Source organism: Heterocephalus glaber, unplaced genomic scaffold (assembly GCF_053883595.1).
Source record: "Heterocephalus glaber isolate CG9 unplaced genomic scaffold, H.glaber_assembly_v1.0 deba00000331, whole genome shotgun sequence".
Classification (NCBI taxonomy): Eukaryota; Metazoa; Chordata; class Mammalia; order Rodentia; family Bathyergidae; genus Heterocephalus; species Heterocephalus glaber.
Window position 1 is genome coordinate 45,374,783 of NW_028258142.1, and position 18,067 is coordinate 45,392,849.

Consider the following 18,067-nt stretch of genomic DNA (forward strand, 5'->3'; position numbering starts at 1 on the left):
TAAAGCTTTAAAGGAACTCAGGTTACAATGTAACCTTTTGAAAATGAAAAAAATTTACAATATTGGAGATTGAACCCAGGGCCTTGGGCAATTTTGGCAAGCACTCTACCACTGATCTACTTCCCCAATATCTCCTTCTCTGTTAAAATATTTTACTCTGAGATAGGATCTTACTAAATTGCCCAGGTTGGCCTTGAATTTGGAATCCTCTTGCCTCAGTCTCCTCAGTACCCGGGAATATAGGTATGTGCCAGCATGCCTGGCCACAATGTAATATTTGAAGAAGTTATATCCTATAGGGTGGGAAATTGTATTAGTCACTTTCCTGTTGCTGAGATGAAATACCTGACACTCACAACTTAAAGGAGAGGTTTGTTTATATTTTTTTGCTAAAATTCTTTTATTGGTATATTTTAGGTATACAATACATTTACATTTATAAATGGGTGCTTGTACCTGTACATGATGTATCTTGGTTCTTATTTTTTCCCCATTACCTATGTGCCCTTCACCCCTCCACCCTTCCCTATTTACATATTTCGTTACCATTTTTTTTCTTTTCTCATAATTTTTCCTTTCCCTTCTTTCCTTTCCCCATCTTCTCCCACCACCACTACCCCTTTGGACCTTTTCCTATTTCAAAGTATCAATTATTAGTTATTAATCCTTTCAGTCCTTATTTACACTCTCAGTTTCTCACACTAGAGAAACTTCGGTATATACACATGTTTGTCCTATTTATTTCACTTAAGAGTATGACCTCAGTATGCATCCATTTAGCTATAAATGACTCTAGTTTCTTATTCTTTATGGCTGAGTAGTACTCCATTTTATAAAACAACCACATCTTCTTTATTTAGTTTCCAGTTGATGGGCACTTGGGCTGGTTCCAAGCTTTAGCTATTACAAACTGTGATGCAATAAACATGGGTACACATATATCTCTGTGGTATGGTTCTTTTAATTCTTTTGGGAAAATACCCAGCAGGGGAATAGCTGAGTCAAATGGGACCTCCAGCCTTAGTTCTTTGAGGTATCTCCACACTGATTTCCATAGTGGTGATTGCACCAGTCTGCACTCCCACCAACAATGGAGAAGGCTTCCTTTCTCTCCACAGCCCCGCCAGCATTTGTTATTGGTTGATTTCTTGATAGCAGCCACACTTTCTGGGGTGAGGTGGAATCTCAGTATTGTTTTCATCTGCATCTATCGAATGAGCAGTGATGTTGAACATTTTTTTATATGTTTATTTGCTGCTTTTCCTACTTTTTCTGAGAAATGTCTGTTCATTTCAGATGCCCATTTTTGAATTGGATCTTTAAATTTGGGGGATCTGATTTTTTTCAGTTGTTTATATATTCTAGATAGTAGCCCTTTGTCTGAGTTACAGCTGCTAAAAATTTTTTCCTAGGGGCTGGGGATTTGGCTCAGTGGTTCTGCCACCTGCTGCACAAGTGGAAGGATCCGAGTTCAATCCCTGGCACCAAAAAAAAAAAAAAATTTTTTTCCCACATTGTAGGTTGTCTGTTAGCTCTGTTGGTGGTTTCTCTTGCAGTGCAGAAGCTTTTTAATAAGATGAGATCCCAGTTGTTGACTCTTTCTGCTAGTTCCCGTGCTACTGAGGTTTGGTTCATAAAGTCTTTTCCTATGCCAATATCTTCAAGAGTTCTACCTAACTTATCTTCAAGCAGTTTAGTGTTTCTGTGTTAATATTTAGATCTTTAATACACTTTGATCTTAGTTTAGTGCATGGTGATAGATATGGGTCTAGTTTTAATCTCTGACAGGTTGAAATCCAGTTTTTCCAACACCATTTATTAAATAGGCTATCTTTCCTCCAATGAGGGTGGTTGGCTCCTTTGTCAAAGATGAGGTAGCTGAGTATGTCTGAAGTTGTTTCTGCATCTTCTAATCTATTCCACTGATCCTTGGGTCTGTTTCTTTGCCAGTACCATGCTGTTTTTATCACAGTAGCTTTGTAGTGCAGTTTCAAGTTAGGGATTGTGATATCCCCAGCCATGTCTCTGTTGCCTAGAATTGTTTTAGCTAGTCTAGGTCTCTTCTGGTTCCAAATGAATTTTTGGATTGTTTTCTCTAGCTCTGTGAGTATATTGTTGGAATTTCAATTGGCATTGCATCAAATCTATATAGCAGTTTTGGAAGTATGATCATTTTCACTATATTGATTCTTCCTACCCAGGAACAAGGGATGTCTTTCCATTTTCTTATATCTTCCTCGATCTCCTTTTTCAGGGTGCTGTAGTTTTCAGTGTAGAGGTTTTTGCTTCCTTTGTTAGATTGATTCCTAGATATTTCATTTTTTTGGATGCTATTATAAAAGGAATTGTTTCCCGAATTTCTCTCTCAGTGACTCTGCTATTTGTGTATAAGAAGGATATTGTTTTTTGAGTGTTGACCTTATATCCAGCTATTCTACTGAATCTGTCAATTAAGTCTAGAAGTCCTTTGGTAGAGTTTTTTGGGTCTTCTATGTAAAGTATTATATCATCAACAAATAATGACAGGTTAACTTCTTCCTTTCCTATCTTTATTCCTTTTGTTTCTTTCTCTTTTCTAATTGCTGTGGCTAATGTTTCCAGAACTATATTGAACAGGAGTGGTGATAGTGAGCATCCTTGTCTTGTTCCTGATTTTATCATGAAAGTTTTCAGTTTTTGACCATTTAGTATGATGTTGGCTCTTGGTTTTTCATAAATAGCCTTAATCAGGTTGAGATAAAGACCTTCTATTCCAATTTTCTGTAGGGTTTTTATCATGAATGGGTATTGGATTTTTTCAGATGCCTTTTCTGCATCTATTGAGATGATCATATGGTTTTTGTCCTTGACTCTGTTAATATAGTGTATTACATGGGGCCAGGGATTTAGCTCAGTGGTTTTGCAGCCTGCTGTGCAAATGCAAGGACCCAAGTTCAATCCCCAGTACCAAAAAAAAGTATATATATATGTGTGTGTATATATATATATATATGTGTGTGTGTGTGTGTGTATATATATATATGTATATATATAGTGTATTACATTTATTGATTTATGAATGTTGAACCATCCTTGCATCCCTGGGATAAATCTGACTTGGTCAGGGTGTATGATCCTCTTGATGACACTCTGTATTCTGTTTGCCAGTATCTTGTTGAGGATTTTTGCATCTATGTTCATTAGGGAGATTGGCCTGTAGTTCTCTTTTGGGGTTGGGTCTTTCCCTGGTTTTGGAATCAAAGTCACACTTGCTTCCAGGAATGAATTTGGAAGCCTTGCTTCCCTTTCAATTTCCTTGATGAGTTTAAAGAGTAATGGCATTAGTTCTTCTTTAAATGTCTTGTAGAATTCAGCGGTGAAGCCATCAGGACCTGGGCTTTTCTGTTGGGAAATTTTTATTACATTTTCAATTTCACTCATTGTAATTGGGGTGTTTAGAATTTCTATATCTTCTTCATTTAACTTTGGCAATTCATATGTATCTAGGAATTTGTCCATTTCTTCTGTGTTTTCCATTTTATTAGAGTACAGGTTCTTGAAGTAGGTATTGATGATCCTCTGGATTTCTGCTGGTTCTGTTGTGACTTCCCCTTTTTCGTTCTTAATTGCATGGGCTTGAGTAATTTCTTTCCTTTTTTTGATAAGGTTGGCTAAAGGTTTATCAATTTTATTTATTCTTTCAAAAAAAACAACACTTTTATTCATTAATTTTTTGTATAGTTCTCTTAGTCTTCATTGCATTGATTTCTGCTTTGATTTTTTTTTTTTTTTTTTTGTGCCGGGGATCGAACTCGGGACCTTGCGCTTGCGAGGCAGGCGCCTCTGCTTTGATCTTTATAATTTCCTCTCTTGTACAGGCTTTGGGTTTGTTATTCTCTTCTTTTTCTAGGAGTTTGAGGTTCTGCATTAAGTTATTTGTCTGAGTTCTCTCTGTTTTCCTAATATGGGCATTCACTGCTATGAATTTCCTGCGTAGAACTGCTTTCACTGTGTCCCATAGATTCCTGTATGTTGTACTGGCATTATCATTTACTTATAGAAACTGTCTAATTTCTTCTTTAATTTCCTCTGTGACTCATTGGTTATTCAGGAGGGTGTAATTCAATTTCCAGGTGTTTGTGTGAGTTTTGCAGTTTCTCATGTTATTGATCTCCAATTTTATTGCACTATGGTCTGATAATATACAGGGGGTAATTTCAGTTATTTTGCATTGACTTAGACATGTCCTGTGAGCTAGCATGTGGTCTATTTTGGAGAATGACCTGTGTGCAGCTGAAAAGAATGTGTATTCTGATTTTGTGGGGTGGAACACTCTGTAAACATCTATTAAGTCCATTTGTTCAATAGCTTGGTTCAGTTCTAGAATTTCATTGTTAACTTTTTGTCTAGAAGATCTGTCTATTTGTGATAGTGGGGTGTTGAGGTCCCCCACTAAAATTGTATTAGTGCTTATTTGGCTTTTGATGTCCATTAATATTTGTTTTGTATAGTTGGGGGCATTTGTATTTGGTGCATATATATTTCAGACTGTCATCTCTTCCTCTTGGATTGTTCCCTTCACAAGGATGTAGTGACCATCTTTGTCTCTCTTAATTAGTTTTGGTTTGAAATCTACTTTGTCTGCAAATAAGATTGCTACCCCTGCTTTTTTCTGGGTTCCTATTGCATGGAGAGCCATTTTCCATCCTTTTACTTTCAGTCTATGAATTTCTTTTTGAGTTAAGTGTGTTTCTTGTGTACAGAATATTGGTGGATTTTGCTTCTTAATCCATTCTGTCAGCCTACTTCTTTTGATCGGTGAATTGAGGCCATTAACATTGATAGTTATAATTGATAGATATTGTCTCATCCTTGTCATGATGTTTTACTGTTGTTGGCACTTATTTCTTTTTCCCCCTTTCCCTTTAGTTTCTTACCTTGTCTAGTGGCTTCTCTCTGTTGAGCCTCATGGACTTGTGACCTTCATTGCCTTTTTCTAGGATATTGCTTAGAATTGTTTGGAGTGCTGGTTTGGTGTTCACGAAATTTCTCAGGTGTTCTTTGTCATGGAAATATCTAATTTCCCCATCAATTTTGGAAGATAATTTTGCAGGATACAGCAGTCTAGGTAGGAAGTTATTTTCTTTTAGGGCTCAAAATACTTCACTCCAGTCTCTCTTTGATTTGAGGGTTTGTGTTGAGAAATCTGCCGTGATTCTGACGGGCTTTCCTTTATAGGTGATTTGTTTCTTTTCTCTCACTCTCTGTAGGATTTTGTTCTTCTGTTGGGTTTCTGGGATCTTGACTATTATATGTCTAGGTGTAGATTTTTTTTGTTCGTGGCTGGGTGGATTTCTATATGCCTCACTTATCTGTATGTCCAATTCTCCTCCTTTGTCTGGGAAGTTTTCTACTATTACTTCTGTGAACAGTTTTTTTATGTCAATTGTACTTTCTTCTGTTTTTCCATGGACTCCTGTCAGTCTTATGTTATTCTTCTTTGCATCATCTAGCAGCTGTTGAATTGATTTCTCATGATCCTGTACTATTTTTAAGAAATCTCTGTTTTCATGGTCCTTTACCACAATCCTGTCTTCTATATCTGATAATCTATCTTCAGATTCTCTTAATCTGCTCTGCATACTTTCAATGGAGTTTTTAATCTCCTGAATATCTGTTTAAATCTGTTTCATGGATTCCATGTCTTTCTTATGTTGGGTGATCATGGTTTCCATTTCTTTCTTATGCTGGGCATTCATGGCTTCCAGCATGTTTCTGAGCTCATCTATTTTTTTTAAATCAGTTTCTGTTCTAGAACCTCTAATCATGTCTTTCACTCTGCTCACCATCTCTGTAGTTATCTGGGAGATTATTTCTACTTTGAATTTTTCTAGAGCCTCATTCATCTGTTTTGTTACTTCCTGTGCTATCAGTTCAGGGTGTCCAGGTGGTTGATTATCAGACTTTTGCACCTCATTTCCCCCAGAAATTGCCTTTTGTGGGGTGGAAGTCTGGGTTTGTGACTTGCTTAAATGTCTTCTCATTTTTGTTTTTGGTACTGTCCTTCGTTTAGTTCCTGGGTTGATATTTTGAAGTTGTTTATTGTAAGTATCTTTGTTGATGTATTTAAAACCCTTATGGAATGATTGCTTCTTAGAGGTGTCTTCCAGATATAGCTGGTCTTTAGATTTTGAGTCTCTAATGACTCTGAGGCTATCTCATTTTCATTACACCAGGAAGGACAACTGATTAGATCAATCACAACACCTTAGCCCAAGTCATACAATCAGCAACACCATAGCATCAACTACCTCTTAGAGAATGACAATTTGTGGTAGTTATTAATCTATCACCTTTAAAAAAATAAAGGGCCTCCTTCAGGTTATGTCTCTGCTATCACAACAGACAATGTGGGCAGCAGTGTGCAGTTATAAGGCAATGAGTCTCAGTAAGCTAGTCCCAGACCCATGAGATTCAGGCAGATTTCTGGTTGCAAGTCCCAAGTTGAGCTCCCTGTCCTCCTGCAGGTTTGCACTCTGCAAGTTTCTACTGCAGGTTTCAGCTGCTTTTCCCCTGAAGAAAGTCTAGTTTCTGATGGGAGCTGATGATCCCTCCAACTTACCAACCACGGTGGTCTGGTGTGCCTTTATTGCAGAGATTCCCTTCACTTTTCCAGTGGGCTTCAGTTTTCATCAGGGAGCCTGAGAGAGGCGCTCTCTCGGTTGTTCACTTCTGCCACTCAGGACAATGGCTTTTGTCCCCCTGTGCCTCTGCAGTGTGTAACCAAGTAGCTGCACAGCCAAAAGGCTAGAGGCCAGTGTGTGTGTGTTTGGGGGGTGTTGTTGGAGGCACCCGCGCAGCCTAGCCCTTGGCTGGTGGGCCTGCCCGGGGCGGGGCGGTCCTCCTCACCCTGTCCTGGTGGTAAGCTGGTGGAACAAGCTGGAGCCGGAGAGCTTTATTTTGGCTTTGAGTCCATGGACAGCTGGCTCCAAGGTAGAAACAAGACAGCAGAGGGGCCTGGAAGAGGAAAAAGCACTCAACTTATAGCTGCCAGGAAGCAGAGAGAGAGAGGCAGGAGAAGCAGGAGATGAGAATATACCCTTCTAGGTCAAGCCCCTAGAGATCCCCCTTCCAATCAGGCCCCATCTCTGAATATGAGACTTTTGGGGGAACTTTTAGATCTAAACCATAACAGAAACACTGATAACAAATTTACATCTCACTCATAGGATTTATTATGGCTAGTAGCTTAAAACTAGTCTACTGTTGAAACGGTCATCCGTTCTCAATAACTCTCAGTTGAGTGGGGCACAGGCAGAACCACTTAGATTGCTTGCCAGCATGGACTGGTATTCGGGACAACAACCCTTCAATTGCTGGACTGTGGGAAGGACTGAAGGCTTTGTGGGAGGATGAGAATCCAAGGTGGCCAGAACAACAAGGGCCACTTATTCTCCAACCATTGTTGAAGTGTTTTAATATTTTGACAGCTTGAATGCCTATAGTGGTGCTTATCATTTGGGCTCTCCATCCATCCATCCATCCATCCATCCATCCATCCATCTAATTTGCCCATCTACCCCTCCTTCCATCTATCTACCATCCATCCATTCATCTCTCCACTCAATATTCTATCTTGTATCCATTCAACAAACATATTCTGGGTACCTGCTCTCAGGGGATACATTGTCATAGTGGATGTGTGGGTGAATTAGAAGTGGCTCTAATTCTCAAGGACCTCATAAATTATTTTTATAACTTGTGGGAAGGATCTACTTTAAGTTCTGCCATTCATCCTACTATGATAGAATTATGGTGGGATTTTAAGTAAAAAATTAAATCAATTTATAAAATGTCACAGAAAAAATGTTTATTATTTTAGACTTTTAAGGCATTCTGGATTTTATCACTTATTCCTCATAGTACTCCAGAGAGAAGGGCATAAACACATTCTACAAACAAGGAAACTGACATACAAAACTTTTTCATGACAAAGAGAGAGGGGCAGAGCCAGGAAACTGGCCAATGAGCTTTTTATCAAGGGTACACTTTGCTGAGTGATTGTGGCTTTGATGTATATTTTATTTTGACCTTAATGGTGGCATTTTCTGATGAATTCTGTAGGTAGGACTGGATGGTCCAGTTTATTGTAGTTGTAGCGATACATCTGACTCGTCATTGACCAATTTTTGGCTCTCTGCTAGTTTGATAGAGCAAGAAGGAAGGAAGAGCGATGCACTGGCCCCAGCCCGGGACTGCGGGGCGCCAGTCCCCGACTGTCCCGGATGCCCCAGCCAGGAGGCAGCGGCTGTACTGCGCTGGAACCCAGGCCGAGGACTGCGCACAGAGAAGCCTCCCCAGCTTTCTGAGGATGATATCCAACTGAAAAGCGAGAGACAACAATAGTGCCAATCTGCTGGAGTCTGCTATCAGCTCTCTATTCACCTCCACATAATGGCCTCCTCACCCTTCACCACGAATCCCTGGATTACGATGTGGCCAGAGAGATCCGATATCTAGACGAGGTGCTGGAGGGCAACTGCTGTGATTCTGCGGTTGATGGAACATACAACGGCACATCCTCCCCAGAGCCGGGTGCAGCGATCCCGGAGAGCAGCATAAGCCCACCCGCCTTCACAGCCACCCAGCCTGAGCCCGCTGACAGAGAAGTGGGCAGGCAGGCTCCTCTTCACATCGAGCTCAGTGGAAGGCCCTCTGACACTATGGCAGAGGGGGAAAGGGCGAATGGCCACTCCCCTGACCAGCTCCGAGGTACGCTGGGGTTCAGCCTGCAGGCACCTGTGTGTCCCAGATCCTCCACCAGCTCCCACTGTTCTTTCAGCGATGGGGAGTTCACACTCACCGCGCTGAAGAAGGAAGCCAAGTTTGAGCTTCATCCCTTTCACAAGGACAAGAAGCCCTCCAAGCTCTTCGAGGAGGATGAACATGAGAAGGAACAGTGCTGCATTCGGAAAGTGAGGCCTTCAGAAGCTGGAGAAGCTGGAGGAGCTGGAGAAGGAGAGGAGGGAGCTCATCCAGAGTCAGGCTGTGAAGAAGAATCCTGGCATTGCAGCAAAGGGGTGGAATCCTTCTCAGGAGAAAACCACTGAGGAGCAGCTGGACGAGGAACATCTGGAGTCACACAAAAAGTACAAGGAGAGAAGGGCCTAGCAGGAGCAGCTGGTGTTACAGCAGCAACTACAGCAGCAGCAGCCCCCAGCACAGCTCTGCACAGCCCCAGCTTCCTCTTATGAAGCTCCCGTCAGCGTCAGTGGGACTGAAAATGCAAAGGAGGACATTGTCACAGAACAGATCGACTTCTCAGCAGCATGCAAACAGTTCCAGCTGTTGGAGAATTCCAAGCAAGCAGTGGCCAAGGGCCAGAGTACACCTCGGCTGTTCTCTATCAAGCCGTTCTACAGGCCTCTGGGGTCCATCAGCTCTGACAAGCCAGCCATCATCCTGAGACCAGCTTCCATGGTGGGACCTCCGGAAGACAGTGCATCGGCGGCCAAGAGGTAGAAAGCGCCCTGTGTGCCAGAGACTCAGTCAGGTGGAAGAGGCCCAGGCACTGCCACCCCTCAGAGAAAGGAAGGGCCTTACAGTGAGCCCTCCAAACGTGGGCCTTTATTGAAACTGTGGTCAGAAGACGGAGAGTTTATGAGCACCCGCGTTGTCCTCACTGTGGACAAGGATGACAACTGTGGGATTTTGGATCAGTTTTCAAGATCGGTCAATGGCTCTTTGACCCATGAGGAGCTTGACTCAGGTTTGGATGTGTTGTGGGTGAGGTCCCAGGATACCAATGTCCTGGAGACCCTGTCCAACAATTTCAGCATGGACAACATCAGTGACAGTGGTGCCTCCAATGAGACAACCAATGCCCTCCAGGAAAACTCGCTGGCTGAATTCTCTCTACCTCAGACTCCACAAATGGAAAACCCCTCAGAGGGCCGAGAAGGGGTCTTGAAGTCATTTAGTGATCATGGTTTCTATTCCCCTTCCTCTACCCTAGGAGATTCTCCATCCATGGATGACTCCTTGGAATATCAGGCAGGTCTTCTGGTGCAGAATGCCAATCAACAAGCCATAGCAGAGCAGGCGGATAAGGCTGTGCCCCAAACCAGCGAGGATGGAGCAGAATGGCAGGGATCAGAAGAAACTCTGGAGGAAACTGAAACCAGGGCTCCCAGCTCAGAGAAGCCTCAGAGCATGTTTGAGCCACCTCAGGTGTCCTCTCCTGATCAAGAGAAAAGGGATGTATTACCAAAGAACCTACATGCGGAGGACAGGGTGCTCAGGGAAAGGGGCCCTCCCAGCTGCCGCCAGCTGTGCAGCCCAGCAGCCCAATCGACATGGAGGAGACCAGGCCCGAAGGAGGCTACTTCAGCAAGTACTCAAGGCAGCTGGGCTGAGAAGCACAGCCTCCCTCCTGGCCACTCAAGACTCTGACAGGATGGTTGGGCCCTTCAAGCTGAGGTCAAGGAAGAAGCAGACTTTTTCCATGATTGAGGGGGAGATTCAAGCAGCCCAGGAGAGGGAAGAGGAGCTGAAGCAGCAGAGACAAGTGCTGCAGAGCACCCCAAGCCGCAGGACCAAGAATGCCCCGTCGCTGCCCTCCAGAACCTCCTGCTACAAAACCACCCCAGGCCCTTGAGGCACATGAGTAAACCAAAGAAAGAGCGCACTGGCCTTGCGCTGGGAGGCAGGGATCTACACCAATGAGGAGGAAGAAGACAACGAATACATTTCCTTCGGCCCAGGAAACTTCTTTGGTGCTTGGAATACCAAGAAACCAAGAAATTGTCTAATCAAAGCATTTTAATGGACTGTTTATTAAAGTGCATACAAACTCAGCAATCCTAATGTTGACCAGAAGCTTCAATACACAATGCTGAAAAATAAAGTGAAAAGAATGTCCACTCATCAAACTCTGAGACCCAGGATCATAAGAGAAAGGATTTCTATGACACTCAAAGATGACTCTGGATTTGGATTAGTCTACAATCGATCCAAAAGAGCAAAGACAATACGAGCAAATCAACAGAGTTGCTGTAGGCAGAGCTGAGACCAGCCTTGCTGGCTGATGGGGAAACACAGTCGTGATAGAGCCATTCAGAGAGCAATAGGCTGTGTGGTCTACACAGCACAAAATATTTCTCTGAGCCAGCTTCCCATTCCTTGCTCATGACATCAGAGGTGTCGGGTTGACTACATTTTTTTCCAGCAGCCCTAAAATTAGTGGTGTTTCTCTCCATTGTTTTCCAAAAGAGACAGCTGTGATTCGGTTTCTCTTACACTTACTTATTTTTAATTGGGAGCAATCAGTGATTGCAGTACACGAAACCCATATTTTTAAGACAATATTTCTTCACCTTGCAGATGCAATCTATTCTGCACTAGGAGGTTGAGAAAGATGGGGGGAAGAAATCCAAACCAATGGATTATTTTAGCTTTAGGATCTTGTCTGCTTATACTATTGACCGATCTGCAGTTTAGGAGAACACATTTTCACAATTATGTTTCTTCATATGAAAACTATTTTTGGTGGGCAACAACTATTTTTATGATGGGATAGGGGTACATAAACATGGATAAAATCAATTCTTTTTTTTTTGTTTTTTGGTACCAGGGATTGAACTCGGGTCCTTGAGCTTGTGCAGCAGGTGGCAAAACCACTGAGCTAAATCCCTGGCCCTAACATAGATAAAATCTGTACACATTGAACAGCTTCATTCAAGATGGTAGGGGTATTTTTAGAGTGGAAATAATTGAAAAAAGGGCAAAATGCCTTAGAGAGGTAGGTGATAAGAAATAAAAAGGTGTTTAAAACTCTTTAGTGTTATAAAATGGGCCTAGAGATAATAGGGAGAAGGATAGATTGTTTTGAATCAACCAGAAAGGAAACATTAAAGTCCTGAAGGTAGAGAAAGAAAAAGGGAGGGAGGGGGAAGAATGAGGAAATAAGGAAGTAAGAGAGATTATTTTTGCTGAGCAACCAGTGTTTTTCAGGATAATAAAGAAATTTAAGTGCAGGCTTGGAATCAGCTACAAATCCAAAAGATGGGGTGTGTATGTGTACACCTTCGTCCATTTGTGTAAAGAGTATGTTCACAAGGGCGTGTGTGTGTGTGTGTGTGAGAGTATGTGTGTTGTTAAATTTCCAGATTAATCAAAGCACCTGGGTGTACAATTATTTCCTCCAAAGCTGTTTTCCAGCTTCAGGAGTGAGTGAGAAATTCTTTTTTATGAAAAGGGATATAGAGGCACTGAGCTGATACAGTATTCGTAATATTAAATTGACCTAATATGGTATTTATCAGTCACAATTGCAAAGTTTTGAGCAGTTTTGTAATTTGACATGTAGGAATGTATCCTATTTATTCTCATACTTTGTATTCATGCTTAGTATACTATAGAAGACACCAGCTTTACTCTTTCTGTCATTTAAAGCAATATGATAAGGGCATTCACTAACTGGGTGCCCTACATTTCTGGATGAGAAAATGTTCAATTTCGGGCCATGAGAAAACAAAACAAAAAAACAACTAACCAGCCTTCGTTATTTTTCCTTTGTTTTAAAACTATGTTTTTGTTTTTGTTTTTAAAAAAAGCAATAATTAAATCAGACCTCACTAAAATTTTTTTTTAAAAAAAGAAGAAGGAAGGAAGGGTCCATTGAAATTCACAAGTCTCCTGTGATTAGTAGTAATACCTTTCTCATATAAAATGTAATTTAGCATGTCAAAGAAAGTAAGTGCTTCTCAGTTTCTTTCAGGAAATTATTGAACCAAGGAAAATGTCCCTGTCTTCCTCTTGAGGTTTACTTTCTTCCTTTCCATGAAGCCAGTATGAGTATTTGCTTTTTAGTTATCTGGCCCTTCTGTACCTGACTTTGGCAGGTTCTGATAATGACTGCCTTTGGCTTTGAGAGTGAAGAAAAATTCTTGTGGTTGAGTGAGAGAACACCTCCCCAAAGTTGGTTATGTTTAAGTCCATTTTAAACTGTCAATAGGAAACAGTCTATAAGATGAAAGTAAGATTTACTGCTCTTTTTCTTTCCTGAATTTCACTGAAAGTTTTGAATAGAGAAGAAATAACTGCAAGAAGCATGACCTGACCCAGGAGATTGTGACCAGGGGCTGACCAGCAGTGATTAAAGCTAAAATCACCTGGCTGAAAAGCAGAAGAGTTCACTCTTATTGGCCATCCACAAGGTGAAATGGTCAGTGTCTTCTATGTCTAGATCCATGGCAGATACATTATTCAACCAAAGCAAATAGACTTCAATAGGGTTTAAATGGCCAAACCCACAGAAGGATATATGAAAAGATAGTTTGTTCATGAACAGATGAGCATAGGCTGTGCCTGTCAGAGATGTGAAAGAAGAGATCCCAGGGGCCCAGCCCTGGGCCCAGCTGCCCCTCAGCCAGGAGTGAAGCCTAGATGGGAAAGGAGCAGGATCTGAGAAAGCCAGAGCCACACTTGGAGAAGTTGTCAACCAAGCCCTGCCTGCTGTAGGTGTGTGTACCTTGGGCCCCTTCCTGTCCTTTGTTTTTCATGGGGTTGGCGCCTCTCCACACATAACCACTGAAGGAGTTGGAAAATCTACACAGCACTGTATGCATTGCAAGGTACGCCTCTTACAGGTTATTTATTGCTGAATTAAAAACCAGCCCCAAACTAAAAGGCTTAAAACAACCATTTTATTCATTCATGATTCTATGTAAGAACACAGAAAGTGTCTCTAATAGCCACCACCATTAATGTTCCTGAGTGTATACAAACAATTTCCACAGCATATAAACAATACTCAGACAAAGCCATTGTATTAGCTTTCCATGGCTGTGACAGAACACCTGAGAAAAACAACCTAAATGCAGAAAGGTTTACTTTTGCTTAAAGTTTCAGAGGTTTCAGTCCATGGCCATTGGGCTCCATTGCTTCTGTGCCCATGGTGAATCATAACATCATGATGGGGAGAATGTGTTGGAGGAAAGCATCTTACTTCAAGGTGAACAGGAACGGGGTGGGGGCTGGGAACAAGATATAGTCCCCAAGGATACACTCACCCATGATCCACTCCCTTCAACTAGGTAAGTTTCCATCACCTCCCAATAATTCATTAAAGTATGATCCAACATGGATTCATCTACTGATGGAATTAGAGCCTTCATGATCCAGTCACCTTCTAAAAGCATCAGCTCTGAACATTGCTGCAGGGGCCAAGCCTTCAATATATGAGCTTTTAGGGCAAATTGCGTGTCCAAACCATAATAGCCATGCTCTGACTAGAGTAGAACAAGACAGAGGCAATACTATTTTGTGATAATGCCTGTGTTAGTCAGCTTTCCATCACTGTAACAAAGTACCTCACAATGTCAACCTATACAGAGGAAAGGTTTTCTTAGGCTCATAGGTTTGGAGTTTTCAGTCCATTATCGAGTGAGTCTGCTGTGTTGGAACTGTGACAAGGTAATACATCACGGTAGGAGTACATGGTGGAGGAAGCCTGATAGAAAAGAGGAAGATAAGGGGGTTAGAATCCCAATGGAGGACACACCCAAAATGATCCAAAGCCAGCCAATAGGCCCCACCTCTTAACACCTGATGTCCAAACTATAGCAAAGCTTAAAAGTATACAGAAGCAAAAACATTCTGTAATTCCCAGGGTGGTCACAGACCTGGCAGCAGACAGTGCCTGTTCACTGCCTCCTCGAGTCTAGCTTTGCTTCTTTGAGACAGTACTCCCTGGGCGATGCTGTTCCCTTTCCCAGCCCCTCCCTCCCAGTTCAACTTTTACTGCAAGTGTGTTCTTAGTTGTCTTTGACATGTGGGTGGCAGTTTGGGCTGTATTCAGCTGTCTGGTTCGTCTGCACCCAAAGTCACTTATCTGGCTTGAATACTCTGGCAGTTCCACTGGGTATGACAGGTGTCCTCTGATTCAATTACATTCTGATACTGTCTACCTGGAGATAGCATCAGATGCCATGGGCTGAGGCTCAGTTTCCTACTTTGGATGCCAGTTGAAAGCTCAAGTTTGTTTTACCTGTGCTTCTGACCCACAGCCCCTCCTTAGGTTCTATTAATTTGCCAGAGTGGGTCACAGAACTCACATTTTTACTGGTTTATTACAAAGGATATTACAAAGGACACAAAGTAATGCATAGGGTGAGGCTTGAGAGAAGTTTGGAGCTTCCATGGCCTCTTGGCTAGCAGGCAGGTGTCAGTCCCCTCTCCCACCAGTGCTACCCTGAATTATAACAGTATGGTTTCTTCACTTGTGTCTCTACTATCAGACTGTGGGTTTCTGAAAACAGGAACTTTGTCTATATTGTTTACCCAGGACTGCCAGCCTAAGGTGATACCCTCCATGTAGAATATGCTCAATAAACTCTTTTAAAAAATAAATTTGATATTTGACCCCTGATACCGGTATGTAGAGGGGGCATCCTCATTTCCAACCAAATCTCTGGCAAAACAAGTTTATAGCATTGTAAAAATTTTTTGATGAATTAATATGAAATACTAAGAGAAATTATTGACACATTTATGATAGAGAAAGCATTAGAATGTAATGAGACTATAAAATAAAATTGTGGCAAATGACTAAAATAAGGGATTCATGTTCATAAACAATCTTTCTGTAATTTGTTTTTTTCTAGTGAATTGCAACAGCAGCTGGTGATTTACAACAGGCTGCTTCTGACCAAATCTAGCTCAGCTTGTGATAAAGAAATATAACTCAGCATGAAATATAAAATATTTCGTTTCTGTGCACCAAATGTCATCAAAGCATTTAGGAAAATTCTAAACCACCACTCATGAGTGATTTTTTTACCTCTGATAAATTTTAATCACAACAAATAGGCAATAAACAAAATGCAGTCATTTCCTCTATAATTAAATTGACTAAATTCACAAGTTTACCACATGAATTAAAATAGTACTCACCCAGTTGTAAAATTACAAATATATATTATTCTTTTGGCTTCAGAAGGTGATTTTTATTAGTTCATATATTTGAACTTATACAGGCTATCACTTTCCCTGCACTATTTCAGATTTGTTAAATTTGCAACAAATCATTTATTAGAAAAAAAATGAAAACTTAAGTAAAATCTGACCTTTATCTGAAGCCCACACTCATACCTGATGGAACATTTTTTTTCAGTCAAATGCCAGTTACATCCCTATAAATAAAACTAGTTATGAACTGCAGTAATAGATAACCTTGAACTTTCAGAAAAGTAAAAGCATATTTATTTTAATCCATTTTAGTCTGGATATGTTATTTTAGAACATAATGGTGCAAAAAGCCGATATTCCAAGAGACTGCTTATATTTGACTCTGAAGACCTAATGATGATATGATGTAATTAAACATGTGATACATGCAGTATATTTGAAATACATTATCTGAAGGGTGAATAAAGAAAAGAAATGGGCTATCGTTTTTTTAATGGAATATTTAAAAAGTAAATCTGGGTTTAAAATGTTCGGCTACATCATTCTTTGTCTCTCTCCCAAACCCCATCTGAAGTAGTTACCATGGACTCAGATTTGGAAACTCTTGCATCGAATTCCCAACTCAGGGCCACGATCCCCTTTGTCAAGCTCTAAGCTCAAGCAGCCTCTCACAGCAGCCCCTCCTCTGTTAACAAAGGCTGATTGTGGGGAGTGGCTTCTTTCTGTTAGAGGTTATTCCAGGTCCCAGTAGTGTCCTCAGTCATTAGTCCTTGTTCTGCCTTCTCCTCCCTAGGAATGAACCAAATCGTACAATTATTGCTTATATTATACATTTTTCAGACATCTCTATATATCTCTAGCTGTCATGTGCTGGACTGACTCAAACTCATCAATATCAGTCTTAAAATGTAAATCAGAAGCCAGGTGTGGTGGCGCACACCTGTAATCCAAGCAATTGGGAGGCTGAGGCAGGAGTACAACTGTGAATTCAAGGCCAGCTAGTGAGTTTAAGGCCAGCCTGACAATACCACAAGACCCTGTCTCAAAAAACTACAATGTAAATCAGAAATGCAGATCTTTTAAAAATTATTATTAGTTTGTGGTTGTAATACATACTGATTATATATTCATCATGGGGAGTTGTCACATGTACCTAACAGCCTATTCCTTTTACTTCTCCTTTCCCTTCCCTCTCTTGACCCTCCCTCCATCTCTTGGTCTTATTTACATTTGCAAAAGATCTGTCTCCCTGTTTCCTATTACCTATCTTTTATTTTTCTCTTTATTTATATTTTGGGTTTCTCATATAAGAGAAACCATGCAATATTTAAGCATGTGTGTCTGATTTAACATCATGGTCTCAAGGTACATCCATTTTCTTAGAAATGACTCAAATTTATTCTTTTTTATGGCACAGTAGTACTCCACTGTGTATATATGCACCACATTTTCTTTATCCATTCATCTGTTGATGGACATACAGGCTGCTTCCAAGATTTAGCTATCATGAGATGTGCTGCCATGAATGCGGATATGCCTGTATTATTGTAATATGATGCCTTAAACTCTCTCAGGAAGATACCTAGAAGGGGAATCGCTAGGTCGAATGGAATTGCTACTTTTAGTTTTTTGAGGAAGCTCCATGCTGATTTACATAGTGGTTGTACTAGTTTACATTCCTACCAGCAATGTAGGAATCTTCCTTTGTTCCCAAGGCCTCTCCAGCATTTGCTATTATTTGGTTTTTTACGATAGCCATTCTTTCTGGAGAAAGGTAGAATCTTAGTGTTGTTCTAATTTGCATTTCTTTAATGGCCAGACATGTTGAATAACTTTTGATGTATTTATTGGCTATTTGTACTTCCTTTTCTTAGAGGTATCTATTCAATTGCCTATTTTTGATTGGGTCTTTTATTTGGGAGGAGGTCTAATTATTTTGACTTCTATATATCATAGACATTATTAGAGACATTATTACGGACATAATTATTATAGACTATATTATAGACATTAGTTAGTCCTCTGAGGAGTAGCTAGCAAACTTTTATTCCAATTCTTTAGGTTGTCTCTTCACTCTGTTTGTTTCCTTTGATGTGCAGAAGATTTTTAATTTGATATG

The 18,067-nt window shown here is 40.9% G+C and overlaps 1 long non-coding RNA gene and 1 pseudogene across 1 annotated transcript in view; both read left to right on the forward strand.

Annotated features, from left to right (window-relative positions):
* The window catches only part of LOC147830118 (uncharacterized), a 110,228-nt gene that overhangs the window by 71,013 nt on the left and 21,148 nt on the right, over positions 1 to 18,067 (forward strand). The gene's annotated exons all lie outside the window — the stretch shown is intronic.
* LOC101699250 (PALM2-AKAP2 fusion protein pseudogene) lies at positions 7,321 to 10,636 on the forward strand (annotated as a pseudogene).